The sequence below is a fragment of the Phascolarctos cinereus genome, unplaced genomic scaffold (genome assembly GCF_003287225.1).
Source record: "Phascolarctos cinereus isolate Bilbo 61053 unplaced genomic scaffold, phaCin_HiC Scaffold_1;HRSCAF=81, whole genome shotgun sequence".
Classification (NCBI taxonomy): domain Eukaryota; kingdom Metazoa; phylum Chordata; class Mammalia; order Diprotodontia; family Phascolarctidae; genus Phascolarctos; species Phascolarctos cinereus.
In genome coordinates this window covers 145,529,985-145,542,314 of record NW_027555514.1, presented here as the reverse complement: position 1 = coordinate 145,542,314, position 12,330 = coordinate 145,529,985, and the positions used below count along the sequence as shown (strand labels likewise).

Genomic DNA, 12,330 nt, shown 5'->3' with positions numbered 1-12,330 from the left:
GCCAGTGTTTCTGATAAAGGCCTCATTTCCAAAATATATAGAGAACTGAGTCAAATTTACAAGAAGACAAGTCATTCCCCAATTGACAAATGGTCAAAGGATACAAATGGGCAGTTTTCAGAGGAAGAAACCAAAGCTATCTATAGGCACATATAGGTGCTCTAAATCACTTTTGATTAGAGAAATAAAAATTAAAATAACTGAGATACTGCCTCATACCTATATCAGGCTGGCTAATATGACCAAAAAGGAAAATGATAAATGTTGGAAAGGATGTGGGAAAATTGGAACACTGATGCACTGTTGGTGGAGTTGTGAACGGATCCAATCATTCTGGAGAGTAATATAGAACTATGCCCCAAAGGGCAACCAAATTGTGCATACCCTTTGATTCAGCAATAGTACTATTAGGTCTGTACTCCAAAGAGATCATTAAAAAGGGGAAAGGACCTATGTGTGCAAAAATATTTATGGCAAAATATTTGCCACCCTTTTGTGGTGGCAAAATATTGGAAATTGAAGCGATGACCATCAATTGGGGAATGGGTGAACAAGCTGGGTTATATGAACGTAATGGAATGCTATCGTTCAATAAGAAATGATAAACAGGCCGATTTCAGAAAATCCTAGAAAGGCCTATACGAACTGATACAAAGTGAAATGAGCAGAACCAGGAACACATTGTACACAGTATCAGCAACACTGTGTGATGATCAATTATGATTGACTCAGCTCTTCTCAGCAACACGATGATACAAGAGAAGTACAAAGGACTCAGGAAGGAAAATATCATCCATATCCAGATAAAGAACTGATGGACTCTGAATGTAGACTGAAGCATATTTTTTCACTTCATTCTTTCTCATGGTTTTTTCAAATCTTTTTCCTCTTTCACAACTGTGACTAATATGGAAATATTTTTTACATGATAGCACATGTATAAACTGTATCTACTGCCTACCATTTTCAGAAGAGGGGAGGAGAAGGAGGGAGGGAGAAAATTTGGAACTCAAAATCTTGTAAAAACAAATGCTAAAAATTTTCTTGATGTGTAACTGGGAAAAAATAAAATATTATTAAGCTTTTTTAAAAAGCTGTAAATTCAGATTTCTTAAATAAGACAAGGGGATATTCATACAACTCATTATTATTTATAAATCTCATTCATATTCATGCAAGGCAACAGGAAGCTTTGGTAGCTACCAGTAGTTTACATCTTACACTGGACAACAATTAGGGGTTACCTAAAGTTTGGTCTAAAAAGCCATACTGAAGGGGTCTTACACAGCCAATGAAATAATAAACCCTTTATATGCACAACTGTATTCAATTTATATTTTCAGGCCTCAGGATACAGCAAGGATAATGAAGACTAGTGCTTTCAGTATTCTAGAAAATTCTATTGTTGACAAGATCCATAATTTGAGTAAGGATTAGATTAGATGATTAACTTTAAGGTCCCTTCTTATTCTGCAGTTCTACGGTTCTTTTTGGCTACATTAATCATCAACAATCCTTAATATAGTCACCCAGAGGCTTTTGATAAATATTAGGAACAAATGAATAAAAAGATACTTTAAAAAACTTCTGAGAAAGACAACATGTCATAGTGGATGAAGAATGATGGTATAAGAAACAGGACAACCTCCTTTCAAGACTCATTTCTGAGACCCTGGTTAAGTCACTTAACTTCTAAGTACCCCAGGTAATTCTCTAAGACCCCAAGTTGTAGACCAATTACTGTATGCAGTTCTAGAAGAAACTTCACCAGGATTTCCCTACATCAATGAAAGCACAGAACTGGACCAAAATGAAGGGAATGTTTTGCTGGGTCAGAGTAATACTATGGACAGAGGATGAGCCTAGCATACTGAATAGCATATAACAGTCACTTAATAAATGTCTGGTGAATGAATGAATAAAAAAATGAACAATGACTAAAGTCACATAAGACCTCAAAATCAGGAAAACTCCTGCCCATGACCAAACATTGTCATTGCTAATGAAAAAGCAGAAAACTGAATTCTGCTACCTACCACACATTCTCCAGGGATACCACTGAACAAAGAATGGAGAGAATGAATGCAGCTACTGTATGTGAACTCATGCCGGGAAAGTTTAAACATTGGGGGGGGGATTCACTATTTGACAAATATGAGAAAACTGGACTAGAGATTCACACAAATTAGGTTCAGAACAAAACTGCTGTGGTGTAAGAGGTTGAGAGGTTGTGACCCCTCAAAGACCAGAGTATAGGATGGGTCGTCTGGAATGAATTCACAGACTCAAGCATTCTTTAATTCAAGGTGGCAAAGATTTATTGTTACGCTTTTCAGCGGGCAAGGATTCTTAAGGACTCCTGCAAGAGACTGAGAATGCAGCTAGGGTTTATATGGAAAAGAGCATGGGAAAGAAACGCCAGGAACACTGATGAGGTAATCCAAAGGTGCAGGTGTCTTTGGGGCTATGGATGGAAAGTACAGGGAGCATACCAGACAGGAAGGGGAATGGATCTTTGAAGTCTGGCAAGAGGAAGAGTTCTTGGGCCGGTCAAGGACACCCCCTCCCTCTGTCTTCATGAGAAAATGCTCTGCAACAGAGGAAAGCTTTCTCACAACTAAAGAATTGGGAGGCTTCCAGATACATGATCTGAGGGCTGGGGCCTGAGCAGCCCAGATAAGGGTCGTGCTGACGCCCATGCATGCATAACTGCTAGGCACAGTGTCCTTGGGCTGGGGAGTGGTTGTCAGAGATAGTGTTTCTGAGGCTAGGGAGAAATTGGGGTTCAAATACAAGCACAAGCACCCAAACATAAGCACCCAAGGACCCCATCATTCCCCCCTTAAAAAGATGGCCCCCAAAATCTTTTGGGGTGAGGGACGAAGGTCTCAGCTTCTGAAACTGCTTCCTGCTGGGATTGGGTGTAGAGCTGTCCCTGCCTCCTGGGGTCCCTCTGGTCAAGGAGTTGGTTCTCTAGCCAGTGTCTGGAATTTGGCCAATGCCAGGTCCAAGAGGTGGTGGGTTGTGGTCTCGGACAGATGTTGGTACCCAGTTTGAGCAGTCATCTGGAAGTGGAGGGCACTGAGCCTAGAGGGGACAAATCTAGCAAGGAGATTAAGCAGACAATGGTCAAAAAGAAGTAAAAGGAATATAATCAAGAGTGGGACAAGAATAGGAGTTAATATAGAGAGAAGCCAGGATCCCCAAGAAGAGGATGACCTTGGTGTACAAGGGTCTCATGGATTTCTTGCATCCAATTAGCTTTTTCTATTATTCTTTCGGTATATAGCTCCACATGTTGAGAATTGTTAATATACATACAGCAGGAGGTGTTGGCCAGTGCACAGACACCTCTACTAAGCAAGTAGATAATCCAAAGCTATCTGATTATCTAGGACCACATTTGCCAGGGAATTCAGAGGTTGCTGAATGTCCTGGAAACTATAAGCTATGTCATTTGCCAACTGGTGAATGGTCCCTGTTAGGTTTGAAAAAGTGAACTCATGCTGTAAATGTCCATACCAAAGCATGAGATACTCTGTTCCCTTTTAAGGTACCAGAGAACATTGTCCCAGAACCCACGCTTTACTCTTGTTAGGGTGGAGGTGCTGGGTTTAGTAATACTAAGCATGGATGTCCCCATGGATCAGTATGATTACATGCTAATATTCCAGGTAAGAGAGAAACTTTCAAAAGATCAACAAGAGTGTTATAGCTTCAAGGGGGGGGGGCAGTAGCATTATGTGTCAACTGAGGAGAGAAGGTTAAATAAGAAATACCTGCTAGGAGAGTGATAGGAAGAATCTGGACATAGGTACAAGTAGGGAGTGTTCCCTCAGAACAGGTGGTACATCTGGCAGAGGTAAAGTTCTGGGGACACTCATCACTGTAGGCATCATTATAAGTGGTGCAAGTCAAGAGACTAGCAGAGACATTTACAATCCCTCCCCTGACAGGGGTCTTTACCTGTACAGTGGCTGTAGAGCTTGTCTCCCAAGCAAGGGAATAATTCCTTGTTGAGAAACAGGATGTTGAGATAGAAAAATTTTCCCATAAAGGAGTGGCCAGTACCCAAAAGGGGTGGTAAAGACCTTTGAGGTGTTTACATTAGGGAGGGGGGCTCTTACAAAAACTGCCTTAAGCAAAAGAGGTTCCTAACTTTAACCTCACAACTGAATAGATATACAATCTTGTTCCACAAGCTTGTTTATCCTTCTTAATTATACTTCAGAAATTGAATCTTTTACATATGATAAATTCAAACACTGATTCTACTCTTAGGCCATGGGATAACTACAAATTCAGATCAAAACAGCAAGATCTCACATACTTATATTGTGCTCATGTCTTTTACTGACCACTTGTTCTGATCAGAGAAATCTACTATAAAAGGAAAAGGCAGGGACATGTGACATCCAAATATGACAGGATAGAATATCCTTAGCTCTGTTTGAATTCAGGTAACAGTCACAGTTCTTTCAATCATGCAGTATCAATTCCACATCACAGCCAGACTCAGGACTAGTCAGGTGGGAAACATTCCTTCTCAAAGGAACACAATGGGGAAACTAAGCCAGGAGGATCCCATCCTAGATTGAGGCTAAGATTGTCCTCACAGCTTTTTCCCAGTTGCAGATCTCCACCTGTTAGTAGCTTGTGGCATTTCTCTCAGATACCCAAATTCAAACTCAAAACAAAATTAGTTACAGTCCCAAGAGCCTTTTACCTCAAATGGCAAGTTTCACTAACCATAGCTTAAAGCCAGATACAGTTAATATACTCCCATGGAGTTGCAATAAGCAATAAAGATTTATCAGGACTCACATACATAAGAGATTTCACTTAACATCTTTCCTTCTCAAATTTAAACTTGTCCTGTGCAAAAGCCAATCATTAGAAATCATTTCTATCTATTGTACATAAACTTGCAACTTCTCAGGAAGCCAAGTTCATTGTTTAGGAACTCCAAATAAGTTCTTTTCTCAGAGCAGATGATCTTGCCCACACAGATTTTTTTTTTCCAGGGACTGGGGCAAGTTTACAAAGTAAGGGGAATTGCCTTATACCCCAGGGAGGGGCCAATTCTGGTGCCCCTGCCTGCTGACTTCTTTATCCCAAGGAGGCCTGTTTTGAATAGGCAGAACTGATCTGGATAAGGCTTTTACCCAATGCCCTCCTTTTCACACAGTAACCAATTAACAATTCTAGGTTTTAACATTAAAACAGTAACTTCAAATAACTTAGTTAACAATCTTATAACTTGCATAAGTGATAGTCAAACTGTTTTCGCTTTAAGCCCTTCTTTAATTACAGGTAAAGGTGGAAATACCTAGTTTACTAAATGACAATTACAAAACATTATGAGACAGGGTTAGCAGGGCTGACAAAATAATATAACTGACTTTGCACAGTTTTCCCACCGTAGTTTCTCTAAGTTCACACTTTAATAACATCCAAATTATGAAAAACTGCTTGACAAAACAATACAAAAGTTTACCAATTTGGAACAATACTAGGTGTTTAAAACTTGAAACACATTACCAATCTGATGACTCCAATTCTGTTGAATGCATTTCCAAATTTCCTTACAAAGAAAATCAGGTATCTCTTCACCATTGACATTGCATACTGGTCACATCTAATTAAGGAACTAATAACAGTAGTTATCATGTATAGTGTCTGCCCTCTACCAGGCATTGTGTTAGGCATCTTCCAATCATGTGAGATAAACTGAGGTAACTTGCTTAATGTCACCCAGTTAGCAAATTTCAGATCCATACATTTTCCCAATTTACTTTACTTCCAAACCATATAATAAATTCAGACTTAAACATTTCATTTGAAATATTACCAGAATGAATTAAATTACCTTTTGGTTGTGTTCAGGTACACAAAAACGTTTCTCTTTTATGGGAGGAAGAAAAGATTGGGAAAAGATTCACCTCTTCTTTCCTCACCTTTCTCTCTTCCACATTTAACAACTTGGCCAAGGGTGGAATGTAAAGAGAGAGGGAGAAAGAATTTTTTTTCTCCTAACAATTCTCCAAAAGTTTCAAAACCTTTTTACTCTCAAATCCTCTATTCACACTGTGCAAATAAATTATACCTTCCTTAAGCTTTCTACACATACTCCTCCTACATGCTTAAACCTTCTTGCCTTGCCTTCTACCTAATTATCCCTCTGATGGACTTTGATTAAAGTCCCTTTAAAACTGTACATATCTTATTTCTTTCTAATTCTGACCTGACACTTTGATGATCCTTCTCAATTTGCTTTTTACCAATCACGTAACCTAAATAATAAAGTATTTTTCTCTCTTTCTCATCCACCCACGCTCCTCTGAAGCTGCTGTTATCAGGGAGGGAGAGAAAGAAGAAAATAACGGCATTCCAGAGTCCAGCTACAGCCCTGGCTGCAAAAGGTTTCAGATTACACAGGACACTCACTCATACCACAGACAAACACGAACACAGAACAGATAACATGATAATGACAGGGATAATCCAAGAACTCAGAGAAACTTCCCTTGCACAAAACACAATTTTTCGTGATTCTCCAGATCTTATGGAGACCAGGCAAAAAAAAAAATTTCTTAAGGTTTTGGACACTGAGCTTTTTCCAATTTGTAAAAGATAACCTAGGGGCAAATCTCAAGGTGTAAGGGGAGATTGCCCATCCTCTTTGCCGGTAAGCCTTAAAAAAACAAAAAAAGAAGGACTTGCTCCTGTAGTCTACTCTCTTCAACCAGCGTCCTGGTGAGGGAGAAAAACCCCGCAGAAGTTCCCAACAAGGCGTTCCTTGTCATGAAGGAAATCTACTAGAGCCTGTTGCAGGCTCTACCCAGCCCCAGCAAGCCTTCCTAGGTACTTGAGGTGCGACCCAGCTACAGGGCGGGTGGATGGGGAAGGCTTACCTTGAGTCGAAGAAGGCTTGAGACTTCAGACTAGCCCTACGTTGGGCGCCATAAATGTTGCGGTGTAAGAGGTTGAGAGGTTGTGACCCCTCAAAGACCAGAGTATAGGATGGGTCGTCTGGAATGAATTCACAGACTCAAGCATTCTTTAATTCAAGGTGGCAAAGATTTATTGTTACACTTTTCAGCGGGCAAGGATTCTTAAGGACTCCTGCAAGAGACTGAGAATGCAGCTAGGGTTTATATGGAAAAGAGCATGGGAAAGAAACGCCAGGAACACTGATGAGGTAATCCAAAGGTGCAGGTGTCTTTGGGGCTATGGATGGAAAGTACAGGGAGCATACCAGACAGGAAGGGGAATGGATCTTTGAAGTCTGGCAAGAGGAAGAGTTCTTGGGCCGGTCAAGGACACCCCCTCCCTCTGTCTTCATGAGAAAATGCTCTGCAACAGAGGAAAGCTTTCTCACAACTAAAGAATTGGGAGGCTTCTAGATACATGATCTGAGGGCTGGGGCCTGAGCAGCCCAGATAAGGGTCGTGCTGACGCCCATGCATGCATAACTGCTAGGCACAGTGTCCTTGGGCTGGGGAGTGGTTGTCAGAGATAGTGTTTCTGAGGCTAGGGAGAAATTGGGGTTCAAATACAAGCACAAGCACCCAAACATAAGCACCCAAGGGCCCCGTCAAAACCATACACCATAGCCCAAGAAAAGCTCCAAATGGATACAAGACTTACATCTTTTTTTTTTAAATCACATAATAAACAAATTAAAGGAACAAGGAAGAAATTACCTTTTGTATCTATACAAAGAGGAAGAGTTCACAACTAAACAAATGATAGACATAAAATGGACAATTTTGATCACATAAAATTAAGGTTTTGCACTAACATCTAATGTAGTAAAAATTTGAAGGGAAACAAGGAGCTGGGGGGAAACAATCTGCCACAAGACAAAGATCTCATTTCTAACACATAAGAACTGATTCACATTTACACTTGTTACTTGAAGAATAAAAATATAACAAACTAAAAAAAGATAAATGGCATTCAAAAGAAACACTAGGAAGATATTCAGTTATCAAATATTCAAACAATACCTCGCACCATAGCCCAGTTTTCTCAGCAGTTTTTATCAAATAGTGAATTCTCCCCCCCCTCCTTGTTTATATTATCCACAGGTGAGTTCACATATAGTAGCTGCATTGGTTGTTCATTTTGTCTACTTTGTGGAGAACTATGCTGTCATCAGTTTGAAAGTTCCCCTCAACCTCACAGATTGCAATCTATCCGGCCTGTCCCGTCCAGTGTGAAATCTCGTCCATATTTTCCCTTAAGTTCACTACAGGGCATCTACCCAACATGCTAAAGGCCTTCCTTGCTTTCTCCTGGCATTTCAAGGCTGCTTCAGGAGTACTCTGGCAGTCCACCTGCCATCCCCTTCCCTCACTCCCTGACCAGCCCACATAACACACACATTTCTTTGATAATATTTTTTACTACTTTATTTATTCCAAGTTCCTTATTGCTCATATGTTGCAGCTTGTTCACACCTACCATGTATCTATTGCCTGTGTGATATTCATATTTTTAATCTGCAGCTGGAAGAAATCATAAAATCATGCTAAATCAGCCCACTATAAATTTATGCTACCTAATCAACTAGAACATCACTGCAACAAAGCCAATCTTCCCCATTTGATTCTTTATCTCACTCACAACTATGGTTGTTATAGGCTATGTCTTCTCTTTTCAAGCCACCCAAAACCATCTCTTCGCTCTCTGTCAGCAAAAGACTTCTTTCTTGACAAATCTAACAGCCTCTTCTCAGTCCTCATCTGTCTTGACTTCTCTGAAGCATGGCTGTAGCAAGGTTGATCACCTTCTCTTCTGAATACTCTTTCCTTGCTGAATTTTCTTGACTGTTTTTTGTTTCTTAATTCTCCTTCTACTTCTCTGACTACTCCTCAGTCTTGTACGCTGGCTCTTTATCCACATCACCCACCCCTACTGTAAGTGTATCCCAAAGCTCTGGCCAGGGCTCTCTTCCCTTTGCTTTTTATACTCTAACTTGATCCTCTCCATAGCTTCTTTAGGGTCAATTATCATCTCTCTAAAGATGGTTTCAAGTTCCAGATATTTAGACCTATTCTCTCTCCTGAGTTCCAGTCTCACATGATCAACTACCTGTTGGGCATTTCAAACTAAACATTTCATGCATTTATGTCAAATTCAAATATTTCATATTTTCATTCATTAAATTTCATAATTTCATATAGTCATATTAAATTCTGTCCCCAACAGAACTCATTGTCTTTCTCAAAAAACCCACCTTCCTCCCAAATTTCCCTATTAATATCAATGGCACCACCACTGTCCCAGCTACCCAGACTCACAACCTCAAAATCATAACATCCTCAACTCCTCGGGCTCCCTCACCCCACCTACCTAATCAGTTGCTAAATTTGTCATTTCTATATCCACAATACTTCTCCTAGATGTCCCCTTCTCTCAACTACCCAGGCACCACCCCAATTTAAGCCCTCATCACCTCTCACCTGAATAGCTGCAAGAGCTTCCTAATTAGTTTCCCTGCCTCTATCAAGTCTCTCCCCTACTCCAATTCATCCTTCACTCAGAGAACAAGCAATTTTTCCTAAAGGGCAGATCTGACCATATCACTCTGTACTCAATAACAAATAAAAAAAAATTAAAAGCCACCAATGAGTAACAGTTGTCTGCTTATTTTTTATTATGTATTTATGTACATAAGTTTTATGTATATTTATGTACATTTTACGTACATTTATGTACATTTTAATACGTACTTATTACAAAAAGGAGATGTCTCTTAGGATGAGATCTTTTTCTTATTTTTTTACATGCACCATAACTACCCTATTCAAGCTGATTTCATCAACCAGAGAATTTTGATAATAGCTTTTGAAAAATTTTGTTCAGCAGTCCTAATAAAGATATTATGTAGATTAGGTAGGCTTATATTTAAATTAGTATGATTCTGTTTTCCACATTTTGGTCATAATTCTAACCATAACCAAGTTATCACACTTTTTGGCCTCTTTTAAAATATTCAGTTAGGCCTGGCATTCAACTTAGTTGGTAAAGTCCAACTTTTTTTTTAATCAAAAGGCATTGCTTTACCTCTATGCTGGAAAGTTTTGGTTTTATTTATTCTAGCTTCACTTACTAAATAATGAAGAAAGACTACTTCATAGTTTCATATGACTTTTACCTGTAGTATATTTTAGAAAAAAAATCCTTTGGCATGAAAAGCTCTTCAAAACCTGCCTCCTTACTAAATTTCCAGTATTCTTACATGTGACTCTTCACCATTCTAAGGTCCAGGCACATTGGCTTATTTGCTGTTCGTCACAAACAGTGCTACATATTCAGTCTCTCTGCCTTTGCACTGGCTATCACCATGCCTAGAGCATTTTTCCTCCTCACCTCCACTTCTCAGCTTCCCTTCCTTCAAGACTCAGTACAAATCTTATCTTATGCAGGATACCTTTCCAGGTGTTCCCTGATACTAACTGAGCTGCCAGTATATTCCCCTCTGAGATGATCTTCCATCTATTCAGTATTTATCATGTAGCATAGTCCTATATATGCACATGCTGTGTACCACATTAGAATGTAATCTCTTCAAGAAAAGGAATTTGTTTTTGTTTTCTATATTCCCAGCATTTACCTTAGCATGGAGCCCAGAACCTAATGGTAAATAAACATTTGTTGATTGACTGATTCCATTGAAATGTAGGTAACAGTTTGGTCAATACACACTCTTTATACACTACATCTTTCTTAGGGGACACATAAGCCAAACTATTTTGAGTGGTGACATATGTCTTCCATGAGGTTCTGTAATATTCCAGGAATTGATATAATCAACAAAATTTCACCTAAAAAGGACAGCATTTCAAGGACCTCATCACCCACAAAAAAAAAAAACCCTCTTCAACTTGGACTCTGCACTGAACTGCCTCCATTAAAGTGGCGATAACTTTTAATGAGCCTAATGATCAAAGGCGTTGATGAATGTGGCTATTTCTGTTATCAGTGCCTGGTAAATAGTAGGTTTTTAATATCTGTTGATTATTTTATAATAAGTATACTAAGTATGAAATGACAGAAATATATCAACCTGATGTTTAACTATTTGAAATGGGGTGACTGACTTTTAGAGTAAAAGCACAAGATAGGAGGTCAAGATGAAAAAAAATTGACAAGCAATTTTTAAGTATCTGCCTATTAAATAGCAGGCACTGTAGGAAATCTGAAAATACTAGTACAAAAGTTAAGATACTCCCTTCCCTCAACCAGCTTACATTCTAACTTTTCCAGAACTATAAAAAGTGACAGATTCAGCCAACAATGGCTAGAAACATAAGTTAAATATTATTAATAGCTAAACTAAAAGGTCAGGGATTGCCTAAAAGTTATTTTACGCAGAAAGATCACATATCACCCATTTGACCATACTGCATAGGGATAACATTGATGGCATTAACTATCATATTTGGAAACTGAGGAAAAAAATGATCATCTGAAAGAACACAAGACTAGAGAAAGACTCAGGTTATATTCTTCACTCTGTGATAAAATTATATAACTTCAGACAAGTCACTTAAAAGCCATGACTTCAGTATCCTCAACTAGCAAAATTCACAAACTGCTTAAACATCTGTTTCTTAAGTGAATAATTTAAGAAAGGTCATTTGCTTTCATTAATATCAATTTAAGCAACAAGGTGCTAGTAAGCACAAAACAGCATGTAGTCTTTACTCCTGAGTCTTGCCATCTTCTCCACAGCCTTACTAGTCATCTTCCTCCTCTGGAAAATCTTTCCGCCCTGGGGCCCCTCTGTCCAAATTGGTAACTGCCTCCTCTGACTATTTCCTCCTCAGCCGTACTAAGTACCTCTTCTACTTCACTCATCTACCCTCCAGCCAGAAGGTACCCTTTAGTCTCCCTTCTCTCTCCTGCCCCTAAATTCTGCCATTATTCTTGGATGGTCTATTTCTGTCTATTTCCCTTCAAGTCTATCCTCCATCTCACTAACTTTCTAAACCAAAGTGCCCCTAGATAGCCACCCTCTGTGGGTTGTCTTCCACTACAAAATGTACGCTTCAGGGATTGTCTGTGATTTCTGTATTTACATCCCCTAAGAAATGATCAGTCCTAGGAAAAGGGCAGCTAGGTGGCACAGTGAATAGAGTGTGCAGCCTGAAGTCAGAAAATTTCCTCTTCCTGGTTCAAATCTGGTCTCAGACATTAGTTGTGTGACTCTGGGCAAGTCATTTAACCCTGTTTGCCTCAGTTTCCTCATCTGTAACATGAGCTGGAGAAGGAAATGACAAACCACTCCAGCAGTTTTACCAAGAAAACTCCAAATGG

General features: G+C 39.3%; 1 protein-coding gene across 5 annotated transcripts in view; it reads right to left on the bottom strand.

The window, feature by feature from the left end:
* The window catches only part of NAPEPLD (N-acyl phosphatidylethanolamine phospholipase D), a 93,227-nt gene that overhangs the window by 33,597 nt on the left and 47,300 nt on the right, over positions 1–12,330 (bottom strand). The window contains exon 1 of one of the 5 annotated variants that reach the window (XM_020984525.2): positions 6,915–7,265. The exons of the other annotated variants lie outside the window; for them this stretch is intronic. The gene's annotated coding sequence lies outside the window, so the exon portion shown is untranslated. Of the gene's footprint in view, positions 1–6,914; positions 7,266–12,330 lie in introns of those variants that run through there. 5 annotated transcript variants of the gene reach the window in all.